This window comes from Cryptomeria japonica, chromosome 2 (assembly GCF_030272615.1).
Source record: "Cryptomeria japonica chromosome 2, Sugi_1.0, whole genome shotgun sequence".
Classification (NCBI taxonomy): domain Eukaryota; kingdom Viridiplantae; phylum Streptophyta; class Pinopsida; order Cupressales; family Cupressaceae; genus Cryptomeria; species Cryptomeria japonica.
In genome coordinates, this window is record NC_081406.1 from 503,464,695 (window position 1) to 503,491,445 (window position 26,751).

Consider the following 26,751-nt stretch of genomic DNA (forward strand, 5'->3'; position numbering starts at 1 on the left):
AATTTGGGATATACTCGTTCTTATCATAATTTTGATTTGTAAAGTGACTCCCTTGGAATTACTTGTTAATTTAAGCTAGAATAAAAGGATATCTATGAATTAAAGGAAGGAAAAAAATATATATGGATGAAGTAAAAATTAAAAAAATATTATGAAGAACAAGTATGTTCAACATCTATTTTTTGAATTATTAATTATGTGTATTTATTTGAGTTGTGATGCAGATGCATCTCCTACTATTGAGGACAATAGCTAAATTACAGGGGGATAAATGTTATGGGACTTTTTCCCGTGAAAGGATTTCTAATAAAGGAATACATAAATCAAAGTAATTAAGAAATATAATTTTAATGAAAGGGTGTGATTTTTGGTAAACACCCTTGTGACATTATATAAACTTGTGAATTAATAGAGAAAGGCAACAAGGAGAAGAATACAAGAGAAAGATAATTTGAAAGGAGCACAAGAGAGGGGATAGTTAAGGTGGTGGTTGGGCATTGGACATTGGAGAAGGGGCATACAGTGTGTGTCCAACTCGGGGTACAACATAAACCTGGGAGTGTCCTAGCCAGGGTTGTGTTTATTTCATGTCGTGAAGGCATGTGGGGTTCTATGTAGGAACCATGTCCTCATGGAGTGCTTCCTTGCCTAGAAACCCTAGGCCTATAACTAATCCTCTGCGTGCAGGAAAGCAACCTCTCCGTGATTTACATATATGTATTAATAAATTTCATATAGTCATTGCCCTAATGTTTCACTATTGCAAATTATTATCTCAATGTTTTATTATTGATATATATATTAATATTTATTAAGATTTCCTCCTTTAATGTATTTAATGTATAAATTTATATGGTTATATTTCAAATGTTTCTTTGAAATAAATTTATAATTAATTTATCTATTATTACATTTATTTTTCTAAATGTATTAAATGTGGTATTAAAGCATTATAATCAATAATAAATTAAATTGCCTTATTGTCAAGATTATTTATATTAGGTGAAAAGGTTAATTACATTAGGTTAAACTTTAATATTTAATTTATTTAATTCGCTACTAATATTTAATTAACCATGGAGGAAAAGTACCATTACAATCATGGCACAAGTAACACCTTCTGTCACAATTTCCTTCAAACCTAGAGTTGCCTTGAATCCTTGCATTTTATCATACTAGGTTCACCCTTGGTCATCAACACCTCATTTAGAGCCTCATATCATAAGTATCCTATCATAAAGTTGAGTCTACATTTTTTAGGGTTTGCATGTTCTATCTAGAGTCTCATACATTATCCTAGGTCAAAGATCAAAACTATCATAAATCTCCATGGCTATCTTGGCCCAACAAATTCAAGATCTCAAGAGAGAAATATATGACATTCAAGTCCAACGAAAGGAATCAATGACCCCTTTTGAGAGACATATTTATGATAGAAAGAGTGAAAAACTTCAAGGAATGCCAAAATGATTGTATGAGAGAAAAAAAAGTAATTGAAAATCAAAAGACAAACCTCAAGCAAGATCACATGGCTCCTTCACCAATATAACAAGATATTTCTTCCAAATATCCCTCATATAGAAATTTTACACCTTTGGGATAATCTATTGAGTTAGCTTTGAAAGAGATTCTTGATCACAATCTTATCACATTGCCTAACACAACCCCACAAGGATGTAAATTTTTGAGTAACTATTGTGTGTATTATAGACAAAACAAACATAAGACTTCAAATTGTATGGAATTAAAACATAAGATTCAATACCTCCTCGATAATGGTGTCATCCAAATAAAAGATCCTAATGACTCACCTAAAGAGAAACAAGGAACTACTCCTAAGCATGATCAAAATCATACACCTATGTCTAGCAAGGCTCCAAATGTAGCTTCCATCTCTTCCACAATGCCTTCATCTCCTAAATCTTCTCGACAACAATCCATACCATCTACTTCAAGCGATGAACCTAATGATGACACTTTCATGTTGACCCTCAAGGGCTATCTCCTATGAAAATCCACACTAATCCAAATATTGATATAAGTTCCTCTAATGATTTAAAAATACTAGATCCTATGCCATCATGCACTCCAATTCCAAACATACCCACTCTAGATAATCCCATCCAAAATTCTTCCCCATCATGTCAAAACATGAGTATCTTCTAAGAATCCCCCATGCATATCCAAAATCCTACCCCTTCCTTAGAAGTGGCTCCATGTCAAAAGGATAATCCAAAGAATGAAGAAACAAGTCCTATCATAAATAAAGATCAAGACACCAAAACTACTCAATCCCATCCAATGGTTGACCAAGATCCTATCTCCCTAGAATCCCATGATGATCCTCTTATACCTTTCCAATTCTTCAAAAATGATACCCTTCCATCTCAAGAGCTAAGCATCCTTCCAAAACCTATTCCTAATTCACTTCCTAAACAAGATCATGATGCCTCTTCCACCTTTTCAAATGATCCTATTCAAAATGAAGATCCAAACACCCTTTTCATTCTATCCAATGGTCTGCTTCCATGTCAAGATCAAAGTATCCCTCTATTTCCCTATCAAAATCCACCATGTCCTCCAAAAGATGCCACCTCCCAAGATGAACCTATCATTCCTCCTATTTCACCTAAAGATCCTATCATGCCTCCATATCCACCTAAAGATCCCATAATTTCTCTTAGTCTCCCTCATGACCCAACATCTTTGTGCAAGTTGTCGATGAACCTCTTAGAGGTCAAATGGGTTTGCCCAATTCCATTGGGTCTAGTCTAATTTGTGACCCTATCATTTCTTTCAGTCTGTATTCATCTCAAAATGGACTCACGTCTTCTTCTGAAAGCAACAAGTATTCCATTAGTCAAAGGATTAATCAAGGCAAGCAATCAGGCCTCCATGAACAAGGTATGTCAGAATCCCTCCATATCAAAGCAAGTCCTGATGGTCATGGTCCCAACAAAAAATATTACTTTCAAGACATTGGTATCCCTGCTAAATCCCACATCCTTCCATCTAAGTCCAAATATATATCTACCCTTTCATCCCTTCCATCCATTTTAGGTCCTTATACCCCTCCAACCCTTATTTAGGATCGAAAAAGGCACACATCTTTGAGAACCTTCCCACCATCTACCTACATCACTCCATCCATCAACTCTCCATATAATCCCTATTCACCCATAAATCATGTCCCTCTTCCAAGTAATCTTGATGCCAAGCATAATGTCCATAAGTCTAAAAATCCACATGCATTTAAGGATCAACATGTCCCATCTAATCAACATGCAAAAATAAAGCAAAATATGATCCGAAAAGAAAAAGAGATATACAAAAGGCCACAAAGGCCCATTGAGGAAAAGAGAGAAAATTCAAAATCCACATGGGTTCCTAAGGCGCTTGTAGAAGTAATACGCTCCAAGGAACTACAAAAAAAAAGATAGTCAAAAGCCATATGGCTCCCTAAGGCGCTTGTAGAAGCAATGCGTTCCAAGGAACTGCAAAAGAAAGAAAAATAAAAAACCATGTGGATTCCCAAGCGACTCCTTGAAGCACAATGTTCTAAGCAAAAATAAGAGTTGGCATCCAAGATTGCTATCCCTACTTCTAAACCTTTACAACCTTTCAAATTCATTTTGGGCCCTCATGTTCCAAAATCAAAATTGTCATTCCTCCATCAAAATCTAAAAATCCAAAATAAACTTCTCCTCCATCACTCCACCACCCCTCAAGGTGTGTGTCAATTTTGATCTTGCCAACATCTCCATCCCCTCATGCACCAGTCTTCCAATATCCCATCTATTATCCAACACCTATTTTCCATCCTTCCATTCCTCTTATCTAGTCCTTTGCATAAATCCTTACCCTAGTTTCATTTAATTATCCTACCAATGTCTTTGAGCGTGCCTTCATAGCCATGATCTATTGCAACACATATTTCAAGGGTACCATCCAAAGAAGCAAGTTGCTTGAGCCCTTCTTCCATCTCCTATCATGCATTCATTGTCTTCCAAAAAGTGATAAAAGAAAAGAAAAAAAAATGAAAAAAGAGAAAAATAAAATAAAAAAATAAAAAAAGAGAAAAACAAAAAGAAAAAAAAAGTGAAAAATGAGAAAAAGTAAACAGAAAAAAATTTGTCCACTAGTGAAAACCTGGCAAACAGGTGCCTTGGGCAAGTACCATGATGAAAACCTAGAAAACAAGCGTCATGCATAATCCATTATTTTCCTTCACTTTAATTGGGGGCGAGTTCCATCCATCTATTATCCCTCATCCTCCATTATCCTTCATCCTCCACTATCCCTCATTCACTCTATATCCATACATATCCCTTTTCCACCTTTAATCTTGGCAAGGTTAAGGATTTTTGCAGGCTTCATGAGTCCTATCTATTACACTTGATCCACACCCTTGAGCTCCTATCCATTATTTCATCAATTTCTTACTTCCACCCTTTACTACCACCTTTGGTCTTGCTTATCCTATCATCTTCCCCGTATCAGAATATATCCCTTGATCTTGATCAAAACTAAGGACAAAATGCAAAACATGTTTTCAAAAAAACCTCTTGACATGGCCATTTCTTTGGACCACATGACATTCGTTACAACATATCATTACCTTATATTGCTATATATGGTCCTTCTGCTTGGATTAACATGATATCCTATTGAGAGGTAGTCCTTGAAAATCACATAATATTCCTTCATCATTCACTTATCTATTCATGTCATGTTATTTCATTCACCCACTCAAAATCCCTTTCGCCTTGCTAGAAACTAGGGGCAAACATTAAAAAAAAATCATAAAAGTCTAAAATGTCCTAAAAAATATTAAAAAACATAAAATATCCTTAAAAAAATCTTAAAGATTAAAAAATGTCCTGAAAAAATAAAAAAAAATCATAAAACATCTTAAAAACTGTAAAATGTCCTTAAAAAATCCTAAAAATCATAAAAAGTCTTTAAAAAACCCTAAAAATTAAAATATTTAAAAACCCTAAAAATCATAAATAATTTCATCAAAAGCCAAAAATATTTAATAAACATTGTGAAGACACAAACACTTCGGATGAGCATGTCACTTTGAACTTCAATGAAATCATGACGTGACAAGATTACGATTGAGCAAACATGACAACACCTTATCGACTTATCAAAACCAAGCACCTTAATTATGGACAACAATTATTTTGGCATGAAGCATACTGTATGTTTGTTTTCTTTTGTCTTTTGATTATTTTTGATTTTATCTTTGGTGACATGTCTTTTAGCTTTTCTAGGATGTCTCTAACTAGAGATTTTATCTCGAGGTCGTCTCTGACTAGAAAGGCGAGGATGAGGCATGTTCAATGCTTGCTGATTGTGGATTGTTCCTTAGTAATATGATGATTCATCTCAGGACATGATCATCTAAGATCATCAAGGACATGACAATCTGATGCAAACTGATGTAATCTTTTCCTATCTAATGTGTTTTCTTTCACTCAATGGGTATGTCGATTCATTTGGGTCTGATCCATATCTAGATGAGTTTTATCCTTTTACCATTATAAGATTGATTATGATATAAGCACTTACAAAGAACAAGAATTCTCATCACCTTCATATCCTCTTTCTCATCACTCATTCTTCCTTCTCATCACTTCTCTCTTGTCATAACCCCCTTTCATCTCTTTCTTTCATCACCTCCTTTGTCATCTTCTTCATTCTTCTCATTGTAGAGAGATTAATCAAACACCTTATCCAACTGATGCATGTCTCTAAATCTTTAATCTTTTTATCAATCAATCAACTTTCTCATTGCAATCTCAATGTCGTTGGATCAATCAATCAATCAATTCTTGGATCACCTTACCTTGTGCCAACATCAATCCCTATCAGCTTAATCAGCTAATCAACCTGGCTATACTACTCAGTTCCATCAATTGTTTAGTTATTCCTTATCATTTGTTCATTTCCATTAAATGTACACCCTAACTTAATGACTTGTGCAATATCAATCATTCAATCTTCTTTCACATAATCTATCAAGAGATCAATCTCCATTACAATTTGTTTGATCAATCTCTTGATGGGGCATAACCGATCAATCACCATCCCTACCAAGATATCTCTGGGGCATATATCAGCTAATCAAATTTTTCTTTGAAACAACGCAACAGGTTGCATCGTCTCAAAGAGTGGCAAAACGTAGACACATAAAAAATTCCATTAAAATGTCCTCTTATTTAATCTCAATTTTCCAATCATTATCAACTAGGTCCATATAATATACTATTATTATTCTCCATTATTCCTCACTATATCACAATATTCATATTATATCATATATCGAATAAATCCATTTAATAACATTATTCTCCATTAAATCCATTTTTCCATCCATTTCCAAAATCTCTTTCATATCTATTTCATCTCCTATTTATCATCTTTCACTCCTTTCAATTACACTCACCTAATGTGTTCGCATTGTGTTGTCATTCATGTCAACCAGATTGTGTTGTCATTAATGTAATTGGTATAAAATGTCACCGACAAGTATGGAATGTTGATCGATGAGCAAGTATTTGAGACCGGTATGGCATATCAACCGATGAGTGATGTGTTGGCAGGATGTTGTTGCCAACCAGTAAGAAATGTGACTGGTAAGAAAGCAAGGCTGAGCTAATGAAGAAGGGCAGACAACCGGTATGTTTTTTTTTTTATGTCATACAATAGGACTCCCATAAGATAAAGATGTTGTCACCGAATGAAGAGAAGAATAACAGAAAGTGTACTGCCTCAAGATAGCAAGTAAGATATATGGGAATTATATCGGGTGATATGTCTGGTTGAAGATATGTTTGCCCAAACTCAGTAAAGTCATGCTAGTGCAATTCCAGAAGAAGAATGAGCAACAAAGATGCACTCCCATCAGATATTGGCAGGTTGAGTGCAATTGTCTATGTACTCCTACCGGTGAGTGGTAATACTTAGCTTATCTCACAACATGCATGGAATGCATCATAACCCTCTGAGATGAGTCAGTCAAGAAATATAAGACAAATGATTGAAGGCTTATACCAGATGACCAAAGTGAAACATAAAGATGCCTCTAGTGTGTGAAAAGAGAGATATGTACAGTATCATCAAGAGAAGGCATGATGAGATACTGAGACAGAAGATGAAGAATAAGAACTGATGAGTTTGCCTCTTTGGCAAACCAGTTGAGATGAGGTCGGAGCTAATGAAGTTTAAGGAAAGGTTAGCATTGCTGACATGGAGTTACACCAAGATGCAGATGGGGATTGGTGTTACCATAGTTGATGCATAATAGTTGGAGATTGATGGCATGGAGTCATCAAGGATGTTACCGGTAAACAGGAACAAAGCAGTGATCAAGCAACCGGTACGGATGATTGGAGAGGATTCAAATGTTGCGGTTCTGGATATATATTCATAGCATTGGAATGAGTCTTTTATTGAAACCGCATCAAGTTTGGTGAACCAGAGAGCTTAGTTATATTTGACTTATGTGAACTCTATGAAGATGATGTCCATTGGTATACATGCAAGGGACAAGTTGAGCCTAAAAGGAACAAGGCATCAAGTCATATGCAGAGAAAATGCATGATGACCTAGCCGATAGAATAGAGAAGAGAAATGGCACAAAGGTTAACGGGTTAATGTATAATTGATATGGAAAGAAGACCAATAGTATGAAGTATACATCGGTTGTGTGTTGTGGTTGATGACTAAGCCTAAACTAACACAGTGGACTCTGTTGAGTTGGACGCTGACAAAGATGACATGTGGATACCGGGTGGCAAGCATGTAGAGGGCAGTGAAGAGTGCTTCAGCGAGGTAGTTGTAGAGCTGGTCAATATTAAATGGAGACCCCAAAAATCACGCGTTAGATGCAGAGGGTTGCAGCTCAAGGAAAAATGAAGGAAAAAGATTTGATTCCTTGACATCAACAATTGATGCAGTATATCCAAGTGTAGATTGGATTTGGTGAAGACAACCATGAGATCATTCAATGTGATTGACAGAGCAGGGTTTGTGTTTGCTAAGTATAGCAAACATGTATTGGAAGAAAAGAGATATGGTGGTGTCATCTGAGTTGTTGTAGGTTGTCCATATCAAATATGAGATCCTATCTAATTTAATATGCCTCGTGGTCAATGAAGAAACCGTAGCACGTCAAGTTTTAATGTCCATCTTGGCGGGAAAGCTCAAGTATAAATATGCTGACCAAAGACCTTAGGTGATTGATATTTCCAGATGCTGCGATTTCATATGCAAGAGAATAGAGCATGAGTGTGCATCAGAGATTTGATCAGTCAGAGTGTTGAAGAGAAAAGACATTGAAGTGACTAAGTGCTCGAAGTGTTTTACCGGCAAGTGGGGTTTAACCAGCAAGGTTAAGGACACCAGTAGACTATCACTGAGCTTGATAGTGGTGTGAATTGGCAATGTTTGCACTGGTAAGAAGGCTATAGAGAGTGACGCAGGGCAGAGTGAGAAGAGGTCATTCAAGTCAGAAGTAGAGTATAAGTGGAATCAAACATAGAACCAAGAAGGGTTCAACCAGTTAGTAGAGTAACTGGTAACCAGGTGCAGAGTTTGATAGTTCATTCAATCGACAAAGTTTGAACTGGTAAGGATGCTGTAGTGAGAAAAGGAGAGTAGAGAGAGAGAAAAGAGATCAAACAAGGCAAAGACAGAGTAGAGAAAGAGTCAGAGAAGGTGAGCAAAGAATCGATAGAGAACAGAGCAGAGGTAAACTGGTGAAGAGATACTTGTAAGAGTTACAAAACACATTTGTAACAAGGTTATTACCATTGTATTGATTTGATAACACTTATTGTATTCACCAAGTTGTTCTCGGTGCAAGGGTTGGTGCTCCTTGGGTTGGTGCCCTAAATAGGGGTTGGTGCTCCTTGGTTTGGTGCCCTAAAATTAGGGGTTGGTTCTCCTTGGGTTGGCTCCCTAAACTTTGTATTCAATTGTTTATTTTGAGGCTGGATTGGAGCAGTAGACTCCAGCAACATTTCTCACCAATGTTTTCCCATATTGGGTTTTCCTCATATATTCGGTGTTATGTGATGTGCCTCTTGTGTGTGATTGCATTTTGGTCTTCTCCTATCTCACCGGTATGTCCTCTTGGTCTTTGATATGTTAACCGGTACTCACATTTAGGATTAAAAGGGTTAAGATTGGAAACCACTGATTCACCCCCCCTCTCAGTGGCATCTTATGTTCTACAATTGGTATCAGAGCTTAGGCTCCAGCTTGGGTAGATTCTGGCTTGAGAACACAATGGTCAGTTTTGAGTCAATCTCTTCTCTGATGTTTCATGGGTCAAACTATTTCATTTGGAGTTGTAGAATGGAAGTCTACCTATCCTCTTTAGCCTATGATGTATGGATGTCAGTTGTTAATGGTCTCTATAGTCTGGTCAGTCCTCCCACCAGTCCTGAAGTAGAAATAAGATATGAATGCAATACTAAAGAAATGAAGGCTATACTCAGTGGGCTCTCGGATGATGTTTCTTTAGAGGTGGACAAGTGCAATTCTACAAAGAGCTTGTGGGATAGATTGAAGAAACTATATGGAAATGGACCTAGCACCACTGAACCGGTTTGTGAAAGAAAGAAGAGAAATGGAAAACATGAGTATGCAGATGAAGATAGATCAATTAGCGGAAGAAAAAATGATGATGAAGAAACCCATCTCTTCATGGCTCAAGAGATAGAAGGTGAAATGCACACATCAAAAGGGGATAACATAGGTCAATCCTATCGACACGATGTGTTTGAGAGCAATGGTGAAGATGAAGAAGAAGATGAAGTTGAAGTTGATCTTGAAGAAGAACTTGGAAGTGCACTCAAGGAGCTTAGTAGAGTAATCAAGAATGTTGCTATTGTGGAACAAGACCGGTTGATCAAAGGTCTTCAAGAGTCAGAGCTACCATTGCTAATCTGAAAGCACAAATAGATGATGCTAAAAGGATGAATGTAGAATCAAAATTAGATTTGGACACCAAGAAATTAAGGTGTAAAGATTTAGCATCAGAGCTAGAGGCTAAGGACAAAGAATGTCAGAAGCAAAAAGATGAAATGGAGGATCTTAGAAAAGACCTTGAGAAGTGCCAAGATGAGCTCAAGGTGAGGATCCGATATTATAGCAGCTCTGAATCCTTGGACAAAATGTTGAGTAAACAAAAACACTCCAAGGATACCAGAGGATTAGGTCTTGATGCTGATATGTGCTCCACAAGCAAGGACATCTCCAACAAAGAAATTTAGTTTGTCTCCAAAGGTGAAAATGTCAAAAGATAAACCTTTAGTGTCAGAAATTCTCCAAGAAGGAAGATAGACCTAACTACAACGGGTGAAAACATAAGGATGAAGATCGGTACCGATAAAAGACAAAGAAATTTTGCTGCATACAAAATTGAGAATAGTAGAAGATCAAGACATATGTCTGATGTACACGAGCATCCCATGATCAGCAACAAAGGAAGAAGGAATGGAGGAAATAAGCTTGCAAGATCACCACATCCCTGGTAGAATAAGTTTGTAAGTTATAAACCCCTCTTTCTCCAGTTACTATTTTTCATGGAAAGATTATGGTCATAGGGCAGATGAATGTAAAAAGAGTGCAGGAATAGACAAAATGCTTTTCTTAGGAACAACAATTTAGTTTTTTAAAGATGCAATGGATTTGGCCATAGAAGTCATGAATGCAGGAAGAAGAAATTTTAGTCATATGTTAGCTCATATAAAATTCATTCTCAATATGGAAATGGTTATAGAGTATATGAGATTCAAAGACCGACATGGAAAAAAAGGAGAAGTGTTCCTGCAAGACCAAGAAATCCATTGGTTCCGGTAGCGGGGTACAATAACATGGTTTGGAGAAGAAGATCAAACCGATTTGATAGAAGGTCCTCCAATCATCTGTCTGACATGAACACAATATGTTTCTATAGCAATTCTTTTGGTCATGCTACAAAATTTTATAGAGAAAAGACCAATCAGTAGAGGCAAATGAGCAGTGCTCCAAAGACTGCAAATGAGAAAAGGGAGATCAAGCAAGTATGTAGGAAGAAGCAAGAGAGTATAACCATGGACCGACATTGTGCATCCAATGCATAGGAGATATCTCCTAAGTCTTAAAGGAGATGCAGGACTCAGGGGGAGTTACATATTGATCACATCATTCACCCCCATAGTTGAAATGGACAAATGGAAGTACATGATGCTACCGGTATAAGGGAAAAGATGAGATGGCAGTGTGTGTAGTTAGTGCCTTGGGTACACATCTATATATGAGAGATGGATTACTCCCAAATGTGTCAGTGGATGGCTCAAACTACAAATTGGGATTAGAGGCACTTGACTCAAGAAGACAAAGGTCAGAGGAAGGTGCTCCCGGTGGAGATGTTGGTTCGGTATAGTAAACCGGTATGTATAGCATGTTGTCGGTATGGTTATTAACTGATATTGTTGGTTATGTAAGTCAATGTGTTCTAGGATCATTGCAATAAATCTAGTGGCATGGATTAAGGATTTTATGTCTCAGGTGATATTGGAGAAGACCTAAATGACAATTTGTTGGTCCAGTAATCAACCTTGTATGCATGAACCATTTTGATTTAACCGGTTTGGTATTTGACATGATGTTTATGTAATTTTGGCATTGTGGTCATGTATGCTCAGCTCTACCAGTATAAGGTGCAGATTGGAGTCTTGATTCAAGATCTGACAGACAATGAAGACCTAAGATCTGTGGTTCAGGGGGAGTTCATAGCCATATCTTCAAATTGGTATCAGACTGGTACATGCATTTGGTATCAGGTTGGAATCTGAGCCCTCTATCTTAAGTGTTGTTGGATGAGAGCATGAAGAGTATAATGGTCAAAGGGGGAGAAGCAGCTGGTAGAAATTTTTGTCAGTACCCTTTTCCATTGTTGCCAAAGGGGGAGAGATAAGACACTAGTATACCAGATACTACATGTGTTGACATCAATGCCAAAAGGGGAGATTGTTGGCACTGTGTTGTCATTGATGTCAACCGATATAGTATGTCACCGGTAAGTATGGAATGTTGACCGGTGAGCAAGTATTGGAGACCGGTGAGTGATGTGTTAGCAGTATGTTGTTGCCAACCGGTAAGCATTGTGACCGGTAAGAAAGCAAGGTTGAGATAATGAAGAAGGGTAGACAATTAGTATGTTGTTTATTTGATGTCATACAGTAGGACTCCCACATGATAAAGATGTTGTCATCGAATGAAGATAATAATGACAAAAAGTGTGTTTCCTTAAGATAGCAAGGAAAAAATATGGGAAGTCTACCGAGTCATATATCTGGTTGAAGATATGTCTGCTCAATCTTAGTAAAGTCATGCTAGTGCAATTTTGGAAATAGAATGAGCAACAAAGATGCACTCCCACTAGATATTGGTAGGTTGAGTGCAACTGTCTATCAATTCCTACCGATGAGTAGTAATACTTAGCTTATCTCACAAAATGCATGGAATGCATCATAACCCTTTGAGATAAGTCAGTCAAGAAATATAAGGCAGGTGATTGAAGGCTTATACCAGATGACCAAAGTGAAACATAAAGATGTCTTTGGTGTGTGAATAGAGAGATATGCACCCGATCATCAAGAGAAGGCATGATGAGATAGCATGATAGAAGAGAAAGAATAAGAACTGATGAGTTTGCCTCTTTGGCAAACCAGTTGAAATGAGGTTCGAGCTAATGAAAGAGAAGGAAAGGTTAGCATTGCTGACATGGGGTTACACCAGGATATAGATGGGAATTGGTGTTACCATAGTTGATGTATAATAGTTGGAGATTGATGGAATGAAGTCATCAAGGATGTTACTAGTAAGTAGGAACATAGCAGTGATCAAGCAACCAGTACGGACGATTGGAGAGGATTGAGATGTTACGGTTATGGATATATGTTCATAGCATTGGCATGAGTTTTTGATTGAAACTGCATCAAGTTTGGTGAATCAAAGAGCTCAGTTATATTTGATTGATGTGAAATCTATGAATATGATGTCCACCGGTATGCATGCAAGTGACAAGCTAAGCCTAGAAGGAACAAGGCATTAATTCATATGCAGAGAAAAGGCATGATGACCTAACCGACAAAATAAAGAAGAGCAATGGCACAAAGGTTAACTGGTTAATATATAACTAGTATTGCAAGAAGACTGATAGTATGAAGTATACATCAGTTGTGTTTTTTGGTTGACGACTAAGCTTGAACTAACACATTGGACTCTATTGATCTAGATGCTGAAAAACATGACATGTGGATACTAGGTGGCAAGCATGTAGAGGTCGGTGAAGAGTGCTTCAATGAGGTAGTTGCAGAGTCAGTCGACATTCAATGGAGACCCCAAAAATCATGGGTTAGATGTAGAGGATTGCAGCTCAAGGCAAAAAAAAGGACAAAGATCTGATTCCTTGATGTTAATGATTGATGCAGGATATCCAAGTGCAGATCGGATTTGGTGAAGACAACCACGAGATCATTCAATGTGATTGACAGAGAAGGGTCTGTGTTTACTAAGTATAGGAAATGTGTATTGGAAAAAAAGAGATATGGCGATGTCATCTGAGTTGTTGTAGGTTGACCATCTTAGAGATGAGATTTGATTTGCTCTGATATGCCTAGTGGTATATGAAGAAACCCTAGCGTGCCACGTTTGAATGTCCATCTTGGTAGGAAAGATCAAGTATAAATATGTCGACCAAAGATGTTAGGTGATTGATGCTACAAGATGCTATGATGTCGAATGCAAGAGAATAGAGTGTGAGTGTGCATCAGAGATATGGTCAGTTAGAGTGTTAAAGAGCAAATACATTGAAGCAACTAAGTGCTCAAAGTGTTTTACCGGCAAGTGAGGTTTAACAGACAAAGTTAAGGAAACCAATAGACTGTCACTGAGCTTGACAGTGGTGTGAACCAATAGTTTTTGTACTAGTAAGAAGGTTGCAGAGTGTGAGGCATGGCAGAGTGAGAAGAGGTCAGTCAAGTCAGAAGTAGAGTAGAAGTAGAATCAGGCAGAGAACCAAGCAGGGTTCAACTGGTAAGCAGAGTAATCGGTTCCAAGTGCAAAGTTTGATAGTTTATTCAACTAGAAGAGTCTAAACTAATAAGGAAGCTATAGTGAGAAAAGGAGAGAAGAGAGTGAGAGAGTGAGAAGAGATCAGACAAGGCAGAGACAGAGAAGGTGACCAAAGAACCGACAGAGAACATAGCAGAGGTAAACCGATGAAGATATATTTGTGAGAGTTACAAAATGCATTTGTAACAAGGTTATTACCATTTTATTGATTTGATAACACTTATTGTATTCACTGAGTTGGTGTTCGGTGCAGGGGTTGGTTCTCCTTGGGTCGGTGCCCTAAAATCATGGGTTGGTGCCCTAAATCAGGGGTTGGTTCTCCTTGGGTTGGTGCCCTAAAATCAGGGGTTGGTTCCCTAAAATTAGGGGTTGGTTCTCCTTGGGTTGGTGCCCTAAAATTTTTATTCAGTTATTTATTGTGAGGTTGGATTGGAGCAATAGACTCCAACAACATTTATCACCAAGGTTTTTCCCATATTGGGTTTTCCTCATATATCCAATGTTATGTGATGTGCCTCTTGTGTGTGCTTGCATTTTTGTCTTCCCCTATATCATCGGTATGTCCTCTTGGTCTTTGATATGTTAACTGGTACTCACATTTATGATTAAAAAGGTTAATATTAGAAACCACTGATTCACCCCCCCCTCTCAATGGCATCTTGTGTTCTACATAATGCACCCTTGAGGACATCTATTTAAGCCCAACCCCTCTCTCATTTCAACCATCTCATAATTCAATTCATCTCTTGCATCTATGTTTTCTTTTGTATTTTGGTTAGTTTACTTTTATATTCATCTCTCATATATTTCAAATCGTCTTGCACTAATCTTCAATCTTTGTTCTTCATGGTTTCTTGTGTAATACTTCTGAGAGTATCCATTTTAAACGCAAGGTCTTAATAGATATGAGTGCAATGGAGGCAAATTCCTATTAATGCATGTGTGTGTGTTTACTTGTAGGTACTTCATTGTCTAATGTTGAATCATTTGGATCCTCTCCCATAAGATCCCAAGCTTGATTTTTTCATCTTCAATAAGGATCCCACAACATCATCCATAAAAAAAATTGAAGTTGAGAGAAAGGTTTTTCCTTCCATTTTGTACTTTTCATCTTTTTATTGAATTGTTAGAATTATTATCATATTAATAAACATTGTGTAATGATATGAAACCAAAATAACAAAAGAACTCTTCTCTACTATTATATTTTTATTCTCTAAAATTAAAACAAAAAAATAATTGATTATTTTACCTTCTATTGCTAATTTGAACATCCTTGAAAGATTTGTAACAACACTATCATCCTCAATATTAAATTCATTTATAGGAAAAGACTCATCTAAATCCTCCTTTATGAAAAAAATGCTCATTCATATGGATATCTTGTAGAGTACCGTCACATGGCATTAGGTTCTACTTTTCAATTCTTAAAATATCCATAGACATTTCTTAGATACCCTTAGAAATTATTGAAAAATCTTCTTCTATTTTTGAATCTTTATTCTCAATATGCAAAGTTGATCTATTATTATTTTCATTACATTAAATATTTTCTTGATGTGAAAATTTGAAATATCTTTTCCAATTAAAAATTTGTTACCTTCAACTTTTGGTTCTATTCTATACTTTTCAGACTCTTCTAGCTCACCTTTTTCTCAGGTTTTTCCATCACCTTGTCCTCTTCAACCTTCTCTTGCTTAATGATACCCTTTGACTCTACCTTTAATTTCTCGTGTTTCTTCCTAATTTGTGTATCCTTTTTCAATTGTTCTCTTCTCTTTTGACCATTCTCATGTATTTCCATGTATTCCTCAAATGGAATAGTTGATTTGAAATATTTAGCTTTGTTGTAGTCATCATACTATTTTGCAGCTACCTCAACTAGAAATTTTTCATAGACATTTCTTAGATACCCTTAGAAATTATTGAAAAATCTTCTTCTATTTTTGAATCTTTATCCTCAATATGCAAAGTTGATCTATTATTATTTTCATTACAATAAATATTTTCTTGATGTGAAAATTCATTAGAAATCACTGAAATATCTTTTCCAATTAAAAATTTGTTACCTTCATCTTTTGGTTCTATTCTATACTTTTTAAACTCTTCTAGTTCATCTTTTTCTTAGGTTTTTCCATCACCTTGTCCTCTTCAACCTTCTCTTTCTTAATGATACCCTTTGACTCCACCTTTAATTGCTCATGTTTCTTCCTAATTTTTGTTTCCTTTTTCAATTGTTCTCTTCTCTTTTGACCATTCTCATGTATTTCCATGTATTCCTCAAATGGAATAGTTGATTTGAAATCTTTAGCTTTGTTGTAGCCTTCATACTATTTTGCAGCTACCTCAACTAGAAATTTTTCAATTGAAGCAATATGCATAACTTGTTCTTCATTTATCAAGTAAGAAAATAAGGTTTATTGATTTTTCCATGTGGAAGTGCTTCCTTCGCTTGCAATACCTTCAACACTCTTCTTATTTTTCTATGACCAAATTTGCTCCACAATGAGAGCCAAATTATCAACAAATGCCATATTTTTTTCTCCTAGATTTTTCTTACTCTTCCTTTTTTTTTGATCAGCTACGATTCCTCCTCCTAAGTCAAAACCAATTGCTAACTTCTTTTTCTCCCACTTTCAATGTATATTTTCTCTATCACGAAATCCTACATGTTGGCAAGATCATGATTTGATACCACTATAATATCTCATATTAAAATATTTAATTTCCAATTTAATTAAGAGTAAAAGCATACAACAAATATAAGATACAACATTTCAATTCAAACCCTCCTAAAAAAATGGAAATACAATTGATACCCACAAAGATCTATAAATTTTTTCATAAACAATGAACTCGATTTCAATAATATTTATATAAAAACTTCTCAACCTTCATCTATTGATAAATCAAACTTACTAATAAAAGACAAACTAACTCCTCCCTTCAAACTTCAAATGAAAATAACAAAGAAATTATAACTCATACCCTAATTAACTTACAACTTCATTATCAAATACAAATCCAACATTACAAACTCTCAAAATAAAACTATACTATAATAATATAATCAAATATAGCCCTCTTATGGGCTTCTCTTCCTCTGCACAACCACACATAATCTCCCCAATCTCTATCCAAAACCCAACTCCTTCCACCTTGGGTTTCTTGTCACACTATATCACCTCCTTCGTTACTAACTTATATTGCATTATTAAACTATAATCACTTCACATTCTCTTTCCCACAATGCCTTTATATTTGTACCTTCTCTATTTTGCTTCTTGGACTGACTTCTCACATTATTCTTTCATCGAATTGTTTACCTTCCCTCCATCATGACTCATAAGCTTTTAACCATTTGATGGGTAGTCTTTCTCCCAATCTACTATTAGATTGATGGCTTTGTACATTCTTTCTTAAATCCATTTCCTCTACTTTGTTGCTTTGTTTTGACATTCAAATCCTTCCAGACCTCATTCAAACATCCTATCTAGCCACACACTTAACTTACTCCCTTTACCACACACCAAATCCAACCTGCATTATGCAAATGACTCTATTTCCTATGCACTAGACTCTACTCATAATCCTTGTGCAAGATCTTCTCATTCCAAAGTGCAATTTCTAAGAAGCATTCAGTCAAACAGTTTGAAAGCCTCTATTACACATCATTGTTGGGAAAATGGTTTCTCAACCTTGCATTTACATTAGGTTATTATTTATAGTAAGTTTTTGTTTCAATACAAAATGGTGCGGAATTCTCCTAGAAGCTTCTGGTTGGCTAGATGAGCATACTGATAAATTTTTATCGCAAGATCATAACTAGTTTTGAAGATATTAAAGTTTCCACTTTTGGAGGGTGTGATGAAAGGTTTAAAATTTATTTTGAGGACTTTAGAGGCTCTAAAACACCTTGAAAAGTGGGCATAAATGGTATAGTGGTTTATGAGGTGATAGAGAACTCTACGAGCTTTACAATGCTTCAAATGATTCATCAATCAGACACACGGATCACAAGTTATGGCCTTTGAAAGTTTGGACTCCTGAAATAGCAAATATAAATTGCATTGGACATATAAACGAGTTGTAAAAAGGAGGAACACATGTTGATGTGTGTTTTGACACATCATAGGGCATCTAGAATGGATATAAGGTCGGCTCTACTTTATTGGGTGGTTTTAGCCCATCGTTTTGCAATACCATTTGACGGTTTCTTGTATTGCATCTCCTATATATGAGGTGCTTGAGATAGAGGTTGTGTGTAAGAGTCTTATGGCTATTGAGTTACCTCCGAGTCTCTGATTAGTAGCACTCTTGTGAAGAGCTTGCTCTGCAAGTATATTGTAATTTGTTTTTTATTGCTAAATCATATATTGAGCTACTTTTCGAGTGTGGGGTTTTTCTCCCAAAAGGGTTTTCCCCACGTAAATCACTATGTTGTTGAGTTGTGGTATGCATGATATCTTATTTATTTATGTTAAGTTTCTATAACTTCTATAATGATCTATAAAAAAAAATTCATTACCCTCCTCTCAAGGTTAGTTTAGGAAGTTGTTTCACTACTTAACTTCCTTACAAGTGGTATCAGAGCCCAATCACATTTGATTTCAATTGTGGGTTGTTGGGTTTTTTTGAACTAATCCATATTTGAGTGGGAGCTTATGTAGAAGATACCTTTTGATCTTGTTGCAGGAATTTTTAGATGGCAATTTCATTGGGGAGAATAGAGGTGGAGAAATTTAATGGAAGTAATTTTGAGATGTGGAAGTTGAAGATGAAAGATTTGCTAATAGATCAAGATCTGTGGGATGTTGTTGATCTAAATGTCTCAAGATCCTTAGATCCTATTATATCTGCTCAATATGATGTTATGGAACATAAAGCCAAGGGTCTAATTAAATTGTGCCTAGTAGACTCTATTCTAATCAATGTCCAAGAAGAGAACTCTGCAAAAAAGTTATGGAATAAGCTTGGTGAGATGTATCAAGCCAAATATTTATTAAATTGGATTTTATTGAGGAAGAAATTATATTCCTTGAAGATGGAAGAGGGTGGATGAATTTTAGACCACCTAGAAGCATTTAATATGTTGGTGGCTCAATTGGTATTTGTTGGTGTTAAGCTAGACAAAAAGGAGAAATGTCAGATCTTGCTTTGTTCTTTGCCTGATTCGTGGGATTCTCTTGTTATGGATATTGATAGTAATTATGTTGTTCTAAAGTCTGGAAATGTGGTGGGTGCCATACTTGGTGAAGAGATGAGAAGGAAGGTATCCATAAATACAAAGGAAGCCCTAACTATTTGTGGAATACCTAAGGAAAAAAACAAGAAGAATGAGAAGTGCAACAAATCCAAATTCAAAGGGAGATCAAAATCTCTTGGAAAGTCCAAAGTAATTTGTTGGAATTTCCATAACTCGGGTCACATTCGTAAGGACTACAAAGAAGACAAAAAGAAGTTTGATTATGATTCTAAGTTTGAGAAGGAAGATGGTGATGCATTCATTGCAATTTTGGCTACTCATGTAGGGAATGATGCATGGTTAATTGACTCAGGTGCATCTTTTCATATGACTTCCAATAAAGATTGGTTTTTTGAATATGAAGAATTTAATGGAGGCAAGGTCTACTTGGGTGATGATTCACATTTATACATTGTTATTCAATGTAAAGTTAGGATCAGGTTTCCTGATGGTAGAATAAAAAGGGTTAGCAGTGTATTTCATATCCTTGGATTAAAAAAAAATTATTATCTGTGAGCAAATTGATAGATGTGGGTGTGTAGGTAGTCTTTTCTGATGTAGGATGTAAGATGATTAAGGGTGCTATGATGATTGCTAGAGGTGTCAAGTTCGACACTTTGTATAAGCTAGAGGCATACACTGTTGAGTGTAATAGTACTTCTATAAAAAATAAATCTATGGATACTGTTAGGATAACCGGTGGACAAGTCAAAGGGGGGGGTGAATCAGTTGTCAATAGATTATATTAATCAAACCACTTTATAACTTTTAACTGGAGCACATAAACATTGAATACCGAAATAGCAAAAACATATATCAGTAAGCAATAAATATTAAGCATGAAATAGAGAATTAACACAATGCAACCATACCATATAACACCATGATTTGTACATGGAAAACCCGATAAAGGGAAAAACCACAGAGGGAAGCCTACTCATAGTCAGATGATAATTTTGTAAAAAGTATGTGATAATATAAGGGACCTACACATGCAAGAAGGCACATTGCCTAGAGCGTACTGCTCATTATAAAGGAGTCTCACTAACTACAGAGAGGTTATAACCACCTCAAGATAATTGGACAACAATCCAAAAGAATGAACTGCCAGAGATAGTATCTACCATGCCTGATTACAGTCATGGTTAAGCTAAATACCGGAGGCCTTTGACCTCTTACTTAAACCCAATTTGATCACCTATGATCGACCAAATCTCCTTCGCATTGATATTTCATTTCACGACCATGACATATATTCCATTCCCATACCTTAATCTACAATGAGATCTTACATCAATTTATAGAAACCCTAAGGCCTACCAATTAGGTTGGCCACCTAAAAGATATTACAATAAGATCATTACATACATCCATATTACAATGATATGCCATGTCAGCTTAAGACCAAAACAACATTAACCAATTCATAAATCATCTCGGTAACGTGTAGAGAGCACGTTAACATGATAGCAGTCCATAACCTAGATAGGTATCGGACCTAAACTAGGTCCACCACACCAAAGTGATTTCTCCAATCACTCAAGCTATGATCAAGGATCACCTTTTGCATCCTGAATTCCATCTAGAAGCCACACCAACACCACTTGTGCATCCTATCAAAGATTCTCAGTAAAATCTCTACCAGTAAAACCTTAAACCCTTATCGGTAACACAAGATCTTCTACCAGTAACCAAAACCTGTCTGTCATTAACCAACCAAAACAACTAGTGTTGACATCAATGCAACACATAATCAATTCTTTCATATTGACAACAATCTCCCCCTTTGTCATTGATGGCAACACTAGATGTGAAAAAGAAAACATCTAAGTGCCAAGAAGTGCCAAACATTTCTCATAGAAGATATAACAATGAAAAACTGAAAAATCTGAGCAACTCCCCCTGAGGAGTGCAATCTAATCTGAAACTGATTTGAATCTCATTAACATTATTTTTCACATATAACTCTCCCCCTTTGACATCAATGCCAAAGATATGACATAGATATCAAAATTTCGTGAATCTCAAAGCTGACTACTCCCCCTGAGTAGTAGCACTACTACATCAACCTGGAGCAAAGGATAAAGCTGATGATGCATACTGAACTGATGGTCTGCTCCATCAATTAAGTTTCTACCGGAGGGGTAGATACCCCTAACTTGTCTCTCAAATACTCAAATGATTCCTTAGACAATGGTTTAGTGAATATATCTGCAATATGTTCTTTAGTGTTCACATAAACCAATTTGACTTCCTTTTCTTCCACCTTGTCCTTTAGAAAGTTATATTTATTGATATGTGCTTAGTCTTAGAGTGAAATACCGGATTCTTAGACATGTCAATAGTTGCAGATTTATCATAATAGATAACTACCGGTTCACTATAATTTACCTTGATATCCTTCAACATTTTCTTCATCCACAAGACTTGAGTGCAATTAGTTGTTGCTGCAACATATTCGGCGTTTGCAATAGATAAAGAAATGCATGACTATTTTTTGCTGATCCATGAAACCAATTTCTTTTCAAGAAAGAAAGCTCTACCAGAAGTGCTCTTCCTGTCATCAATATCTCTTGCCCAATATGAATTTGTATATGCACATAGAGTGAAGTTATCATCTCTAGAATACCATAAGCCATATTCTGTTGTTCCTTGCAAATACCGGAATATCCTCTTTACTGCACATTCATGATTTTCTTTAGGATTACTTTGATATCTTGAAACAATACTTACTGCATTCATAATATTTGGTCTAGTCTGAGTTAGATATAACAAGCCACCAATCATAGACTTATACCTTGTCGAATTTACCTGTGTAGATGTATATTTGATAGATAATTTTTCACTTCTCACCATAGGAGTACTTACCAGTTTGGAATTATCCATACCAAACTTCTTCAACAATTCCCTTAGATACTTAGTTTGACAGACAAAGATGCCTTTGTCAGTTTGAGTAATCTTCAAACCTAAGAAAATCTCATCTCACCAATCATAGACATTTCAAATTCATTCTTCATATTATTAGAGAATTCCATGCACAATTTATCTTCACCTCCAAAAATGATATCATCAACAAATACTTCAATAATCATAATATCATCATCAGTGATCTTATAATATAAATTACTATCAGCACCACCTTTAGTTAAACCAAGTTTCAAAATATATTTATCCAACCTTGCATACCAGGCTCTAGGAGCTTGTTTCAATCCATATAATGCTTTCCTTAACCTACAAACCATATCTTTATCATCTGTTAGTGAAAACCCATCAAGCTGCTCAATGTATACCTCTTCCTCAAGTTCACCATTCAAAAATGCACATTTAACATCCATTTGATAGACCTTATAGTTCTTATAAGCTGCATAGGCAAGAAATAGTCTAACAACTTCAATTCTAGCTACAGGTGCAAATGTCTCACCATGATCAATTCCTTCCATTTGAGAATATCCTCATTTAGTTTATTTCTAAAAACCCATTTAGTTCCAATAACATTCTTATTTCTAGGTCGGGGAACTAAAGTCCAAGTCTCATTCTTCTCTATCTGATCTAATTCACCTTCCATAGCCTTTAACCAATGTTTATCTTTACAAGCTTCAATAACAGATGCCCATTCAATTTGAGAAATAAGACATACCTCTTCATTTGCCAATCTTCTTCTTGTCATAACTCCCTTGTTCCTATTTCCAATTATTTGATCTTCAGAATGATTTAACCTTATATACCTTGGTGTCTTCTGAACTCCAAGTTCACTATTCTGATCGTCAGTCACAGTTGAATTTTCTGATTGTACCGGTGTAACTGTCACAGTGTCTTGTACCGGTTGAGGCATTATCAGCTCAGTTATGATCATTTCCACTGTCGGTTCCCTGTCATATGATATAGATTGATTTCTATATTGCTCGTCCACTTTCACATTAGCACTCTCCATAATTTTCTGCAATCTTTTATTATAACATCTATATTCTTTGAATTGAATTGAATATCCAAGAAATATCCCTTCATCACATCTAGGATCAAACTTCCCAATTGAATCATCCCTTTTGATATAACATTTACTTCCAAAAATTCTGAAATATTTAAAAGTAGGTGTATGTCCAAACCATAATTCATAAGGGATCTTACTGGTTTCACCTTTGATATGAACTTTGTTGAATGGGTAGACTGATGTACTCACTGCTTCTCTCTAGTAGATGTGAGGCAATTTGGCTTCCATCATCATGGTTCTTGCTTCATCCAAAATGGTTCTATTCTTCTTTTCCACTACTCCATTCTACTGAGGAGTCTGGGGTGCAAATAATTGTCGCCTAATTCCATTTGTCTCACAATAACTATTAAATTCATGAGAATTTAACTCACCGCCTTGATCTGATCTCAAACATTTGATTTTCAATCCAGTTTCTATATCCACCTTTGCTTTAAATATCTTGAATTTATCAAAAGCTTCAGACTTCTCCCTTAGAAAAGTCACCCACATCAGTCTAGAATAATCATCAATTATCAGCATGAAGTATCTATCACCTTGAAAGCTTCTGGTCCTTGTTGGACTACATAAGTTAGTATGAATCAAATCAAGCACATCATTAGATTTATCATGTATGCTCTTAAAACAAGTTCTAACTTGCTTTCCCAATTGACATTCCTTACATACCAGATTATGAGGCTTTATAATCTTAGGTATATCTTTAACTGTCATTATTGAACTAATCTTAACAATACAATCAAAATTAACATGTCTTATTACCAGTGTTCAAGTGAAAGATATTACCTCCAATCTGAGTACTGGTTGCAATCTCCAAACCAGTTTTGTTAATGATTTTGTATTTTCTATCTTTAAAATGAAGTTGGAATCCCTTTTCCACCAATTGACCAACACTTAAAAGATTATGCTTTAAACCTTCTACATAATAGACATTATCAGTATTATGCTTGCCATCCAGAGAAATTGTACCTCTACCTTTGATCATACATGCTTTGTCATCCCCAAATCTGACCTGACCACCATTGTATTCTTGCAGGGACAAAAATTTGCTTTTATCTCCAGTCATATGATGTGAGCATCCACTATCAATTACCCATTCATCCTTGTCTTCAACTTTTGCTGCCAGGGCCTTTTCTTCATTCTTGATAGCAGGTTTTGGTTCATCTTCCTTTAAAGCATAGAACACCCATTCCTTTCCATTGTTGGATCCACTAGGAGGGTCTATTGTCGGTTCAACCTCAGAGTCATCACTTACTCCTTCCTCATCCACTATGTAGCATTGTTTGTTTTTCTTGAATCTATATCTATTCTAGTTATCCTTAAATTATTTCTTAACTCTTTCTTCAAATCTTGCATTCCTTTCAGGACACCTAGATGTAAAATGACCAATCTTATTACATGCAAAACATTTAAAAGGTTCTTTTCCTTCATACTTACTTCTTGTCGGTCCTTTAGGTACTCTTCTAGCAAATAAGGCTTCAAGTTGCTCAAATTCTTCATCCTCTTTCCTCATATCTTCCAATTCTTTTGCATATGGGGCTTTCCAATCACTTTTGCCAGTAGATGATGATGCATGAAAAGCAAGTTCAGACTTTGCAGCTCCAGAGGGTCCAAATTCTTCAAGCTCAAAAGCAGATAATTTCCCAATCAAAATGTCTTTGTTAACTGAAGTGTTTGTCATTGTTCTCAATTCATTAATTGTAGTCACCTTCATCTTGTAAGCCGGTGGAAGGGCTCTCAAGAATTTGGAAAATATTTCATCTTCACTCAAAGATCCTTCACAAAATTGAATTCCCATTTGGATTTTCCATATCCCATAATTTGTTCCATCAAGCTTAGGGATTTGTCTTCTGAAAATAGTTGCCGGTGGATTTGAAGTATTAGTTGCCATAGGATCTACCTCAAGCGGTTAAGCTTTTGCAAAAGAGGACCAAAGCTCTGATACCAATTGTTAGGATAACCGGTGGACAACTGAGAGTGGGGGGGAGGGTGAATTAGTTGTCAACACATTATATTAATCAAACCACTTTATAACTTTTAACTAGAGCACATAAACATTGAATACCAGAGTAGCAGAAACAGATATCGGTAAGCAATAAAACTTAAGAATGAAATAGAGAATTAACACATTGCAACCATACCACATAACACCATGATTTGTATGTGGAAAACCCGGTAAAGGGAAAAACCATGGTGGGAAGCCTACCCACAGTTAGATGATACTTCTACAGAAAGTATGTGATACAATAAGGGGCCTGCACATACAGGAAGGCACACTACCTAGAATGTACTGCTCATTACAAAGGATTCTCACTGACTACAGAGAGGTTATAACCACCTCAAGATAATTGGACAACAATCCAGAAGAATGAACTACCAAAGAGAGCATCTACCATGCCTGATTATAGTCCCGGTTAAGCTCAATACTAGAGGCCTTTGACCTCTTACTTAAACCTAATTCGATCACCTATGATCAACCAAATCTCCTTTGCATATGATATTTCATTTCACGACTACAACATATATTTCATTCCCATAACTTAATCTATAATGAGATCTTACATCAATTTATACAAACCCTAAGGCCTAAACCAATTAGGTTGGCCACCTAAAAGATATTATAATAAGATAATCACATACATCCATATTACAATGATATGCCATGTCGGCTTAAGACCAAAACAACATTAACCAATCCATAAATCATCTAGTTAACGTGTAGAGAACACGTTAACATTATATCGGTCCATAACCTAGATAGGTACCGGACCTAAACTGGGTCCACCATGCCAAAGCGATGTCTCCAATCAGTCAAGCTATGATCAAGGATCACCTTCTGCATCCTGAACTCCATCTAGAAGCCACACCAACACCACTTGTGCATCCTGTCAAAGATTCTCAGTAAAACCTTAAACCCATACCGGTAACACAAGATCTTCCACCGGTAACCAAAACTTGTTTGCCAGTAACCAACCAAAATAGTTATTGTTGACAGCAATGAAAAAACATCAATGCAACACATAATCAATTCCTTCATATTGCCAACAGATACTTTGTCAAAAGATTTGAGGGTTTCACCTTCAGTTGATGGCCATGGCTTTTGGGTACCTAAGGGTTCTCTTTCTTCTAAAGAAAAGTTACTTGCAGAGAAGACTATTTTAGGGCACCAGAGACTTGAACACATTGGAGAAAAGGGTCTAAGGACCTTGAAAAATAAAAACCTTGTTGAAGGTTTGAATGATTGTAATCTTGACTTTTATTTTTGTGAGCATTGTATTTATGGAAAAAAAAAACTGCGTTTAGTTTTATTCAAATTCTCATAAATCTTGTGTTGTTTTGGATCTTATTCATTCTGACGTGTTTGGTCTTGTAGATGTTCCTTTGA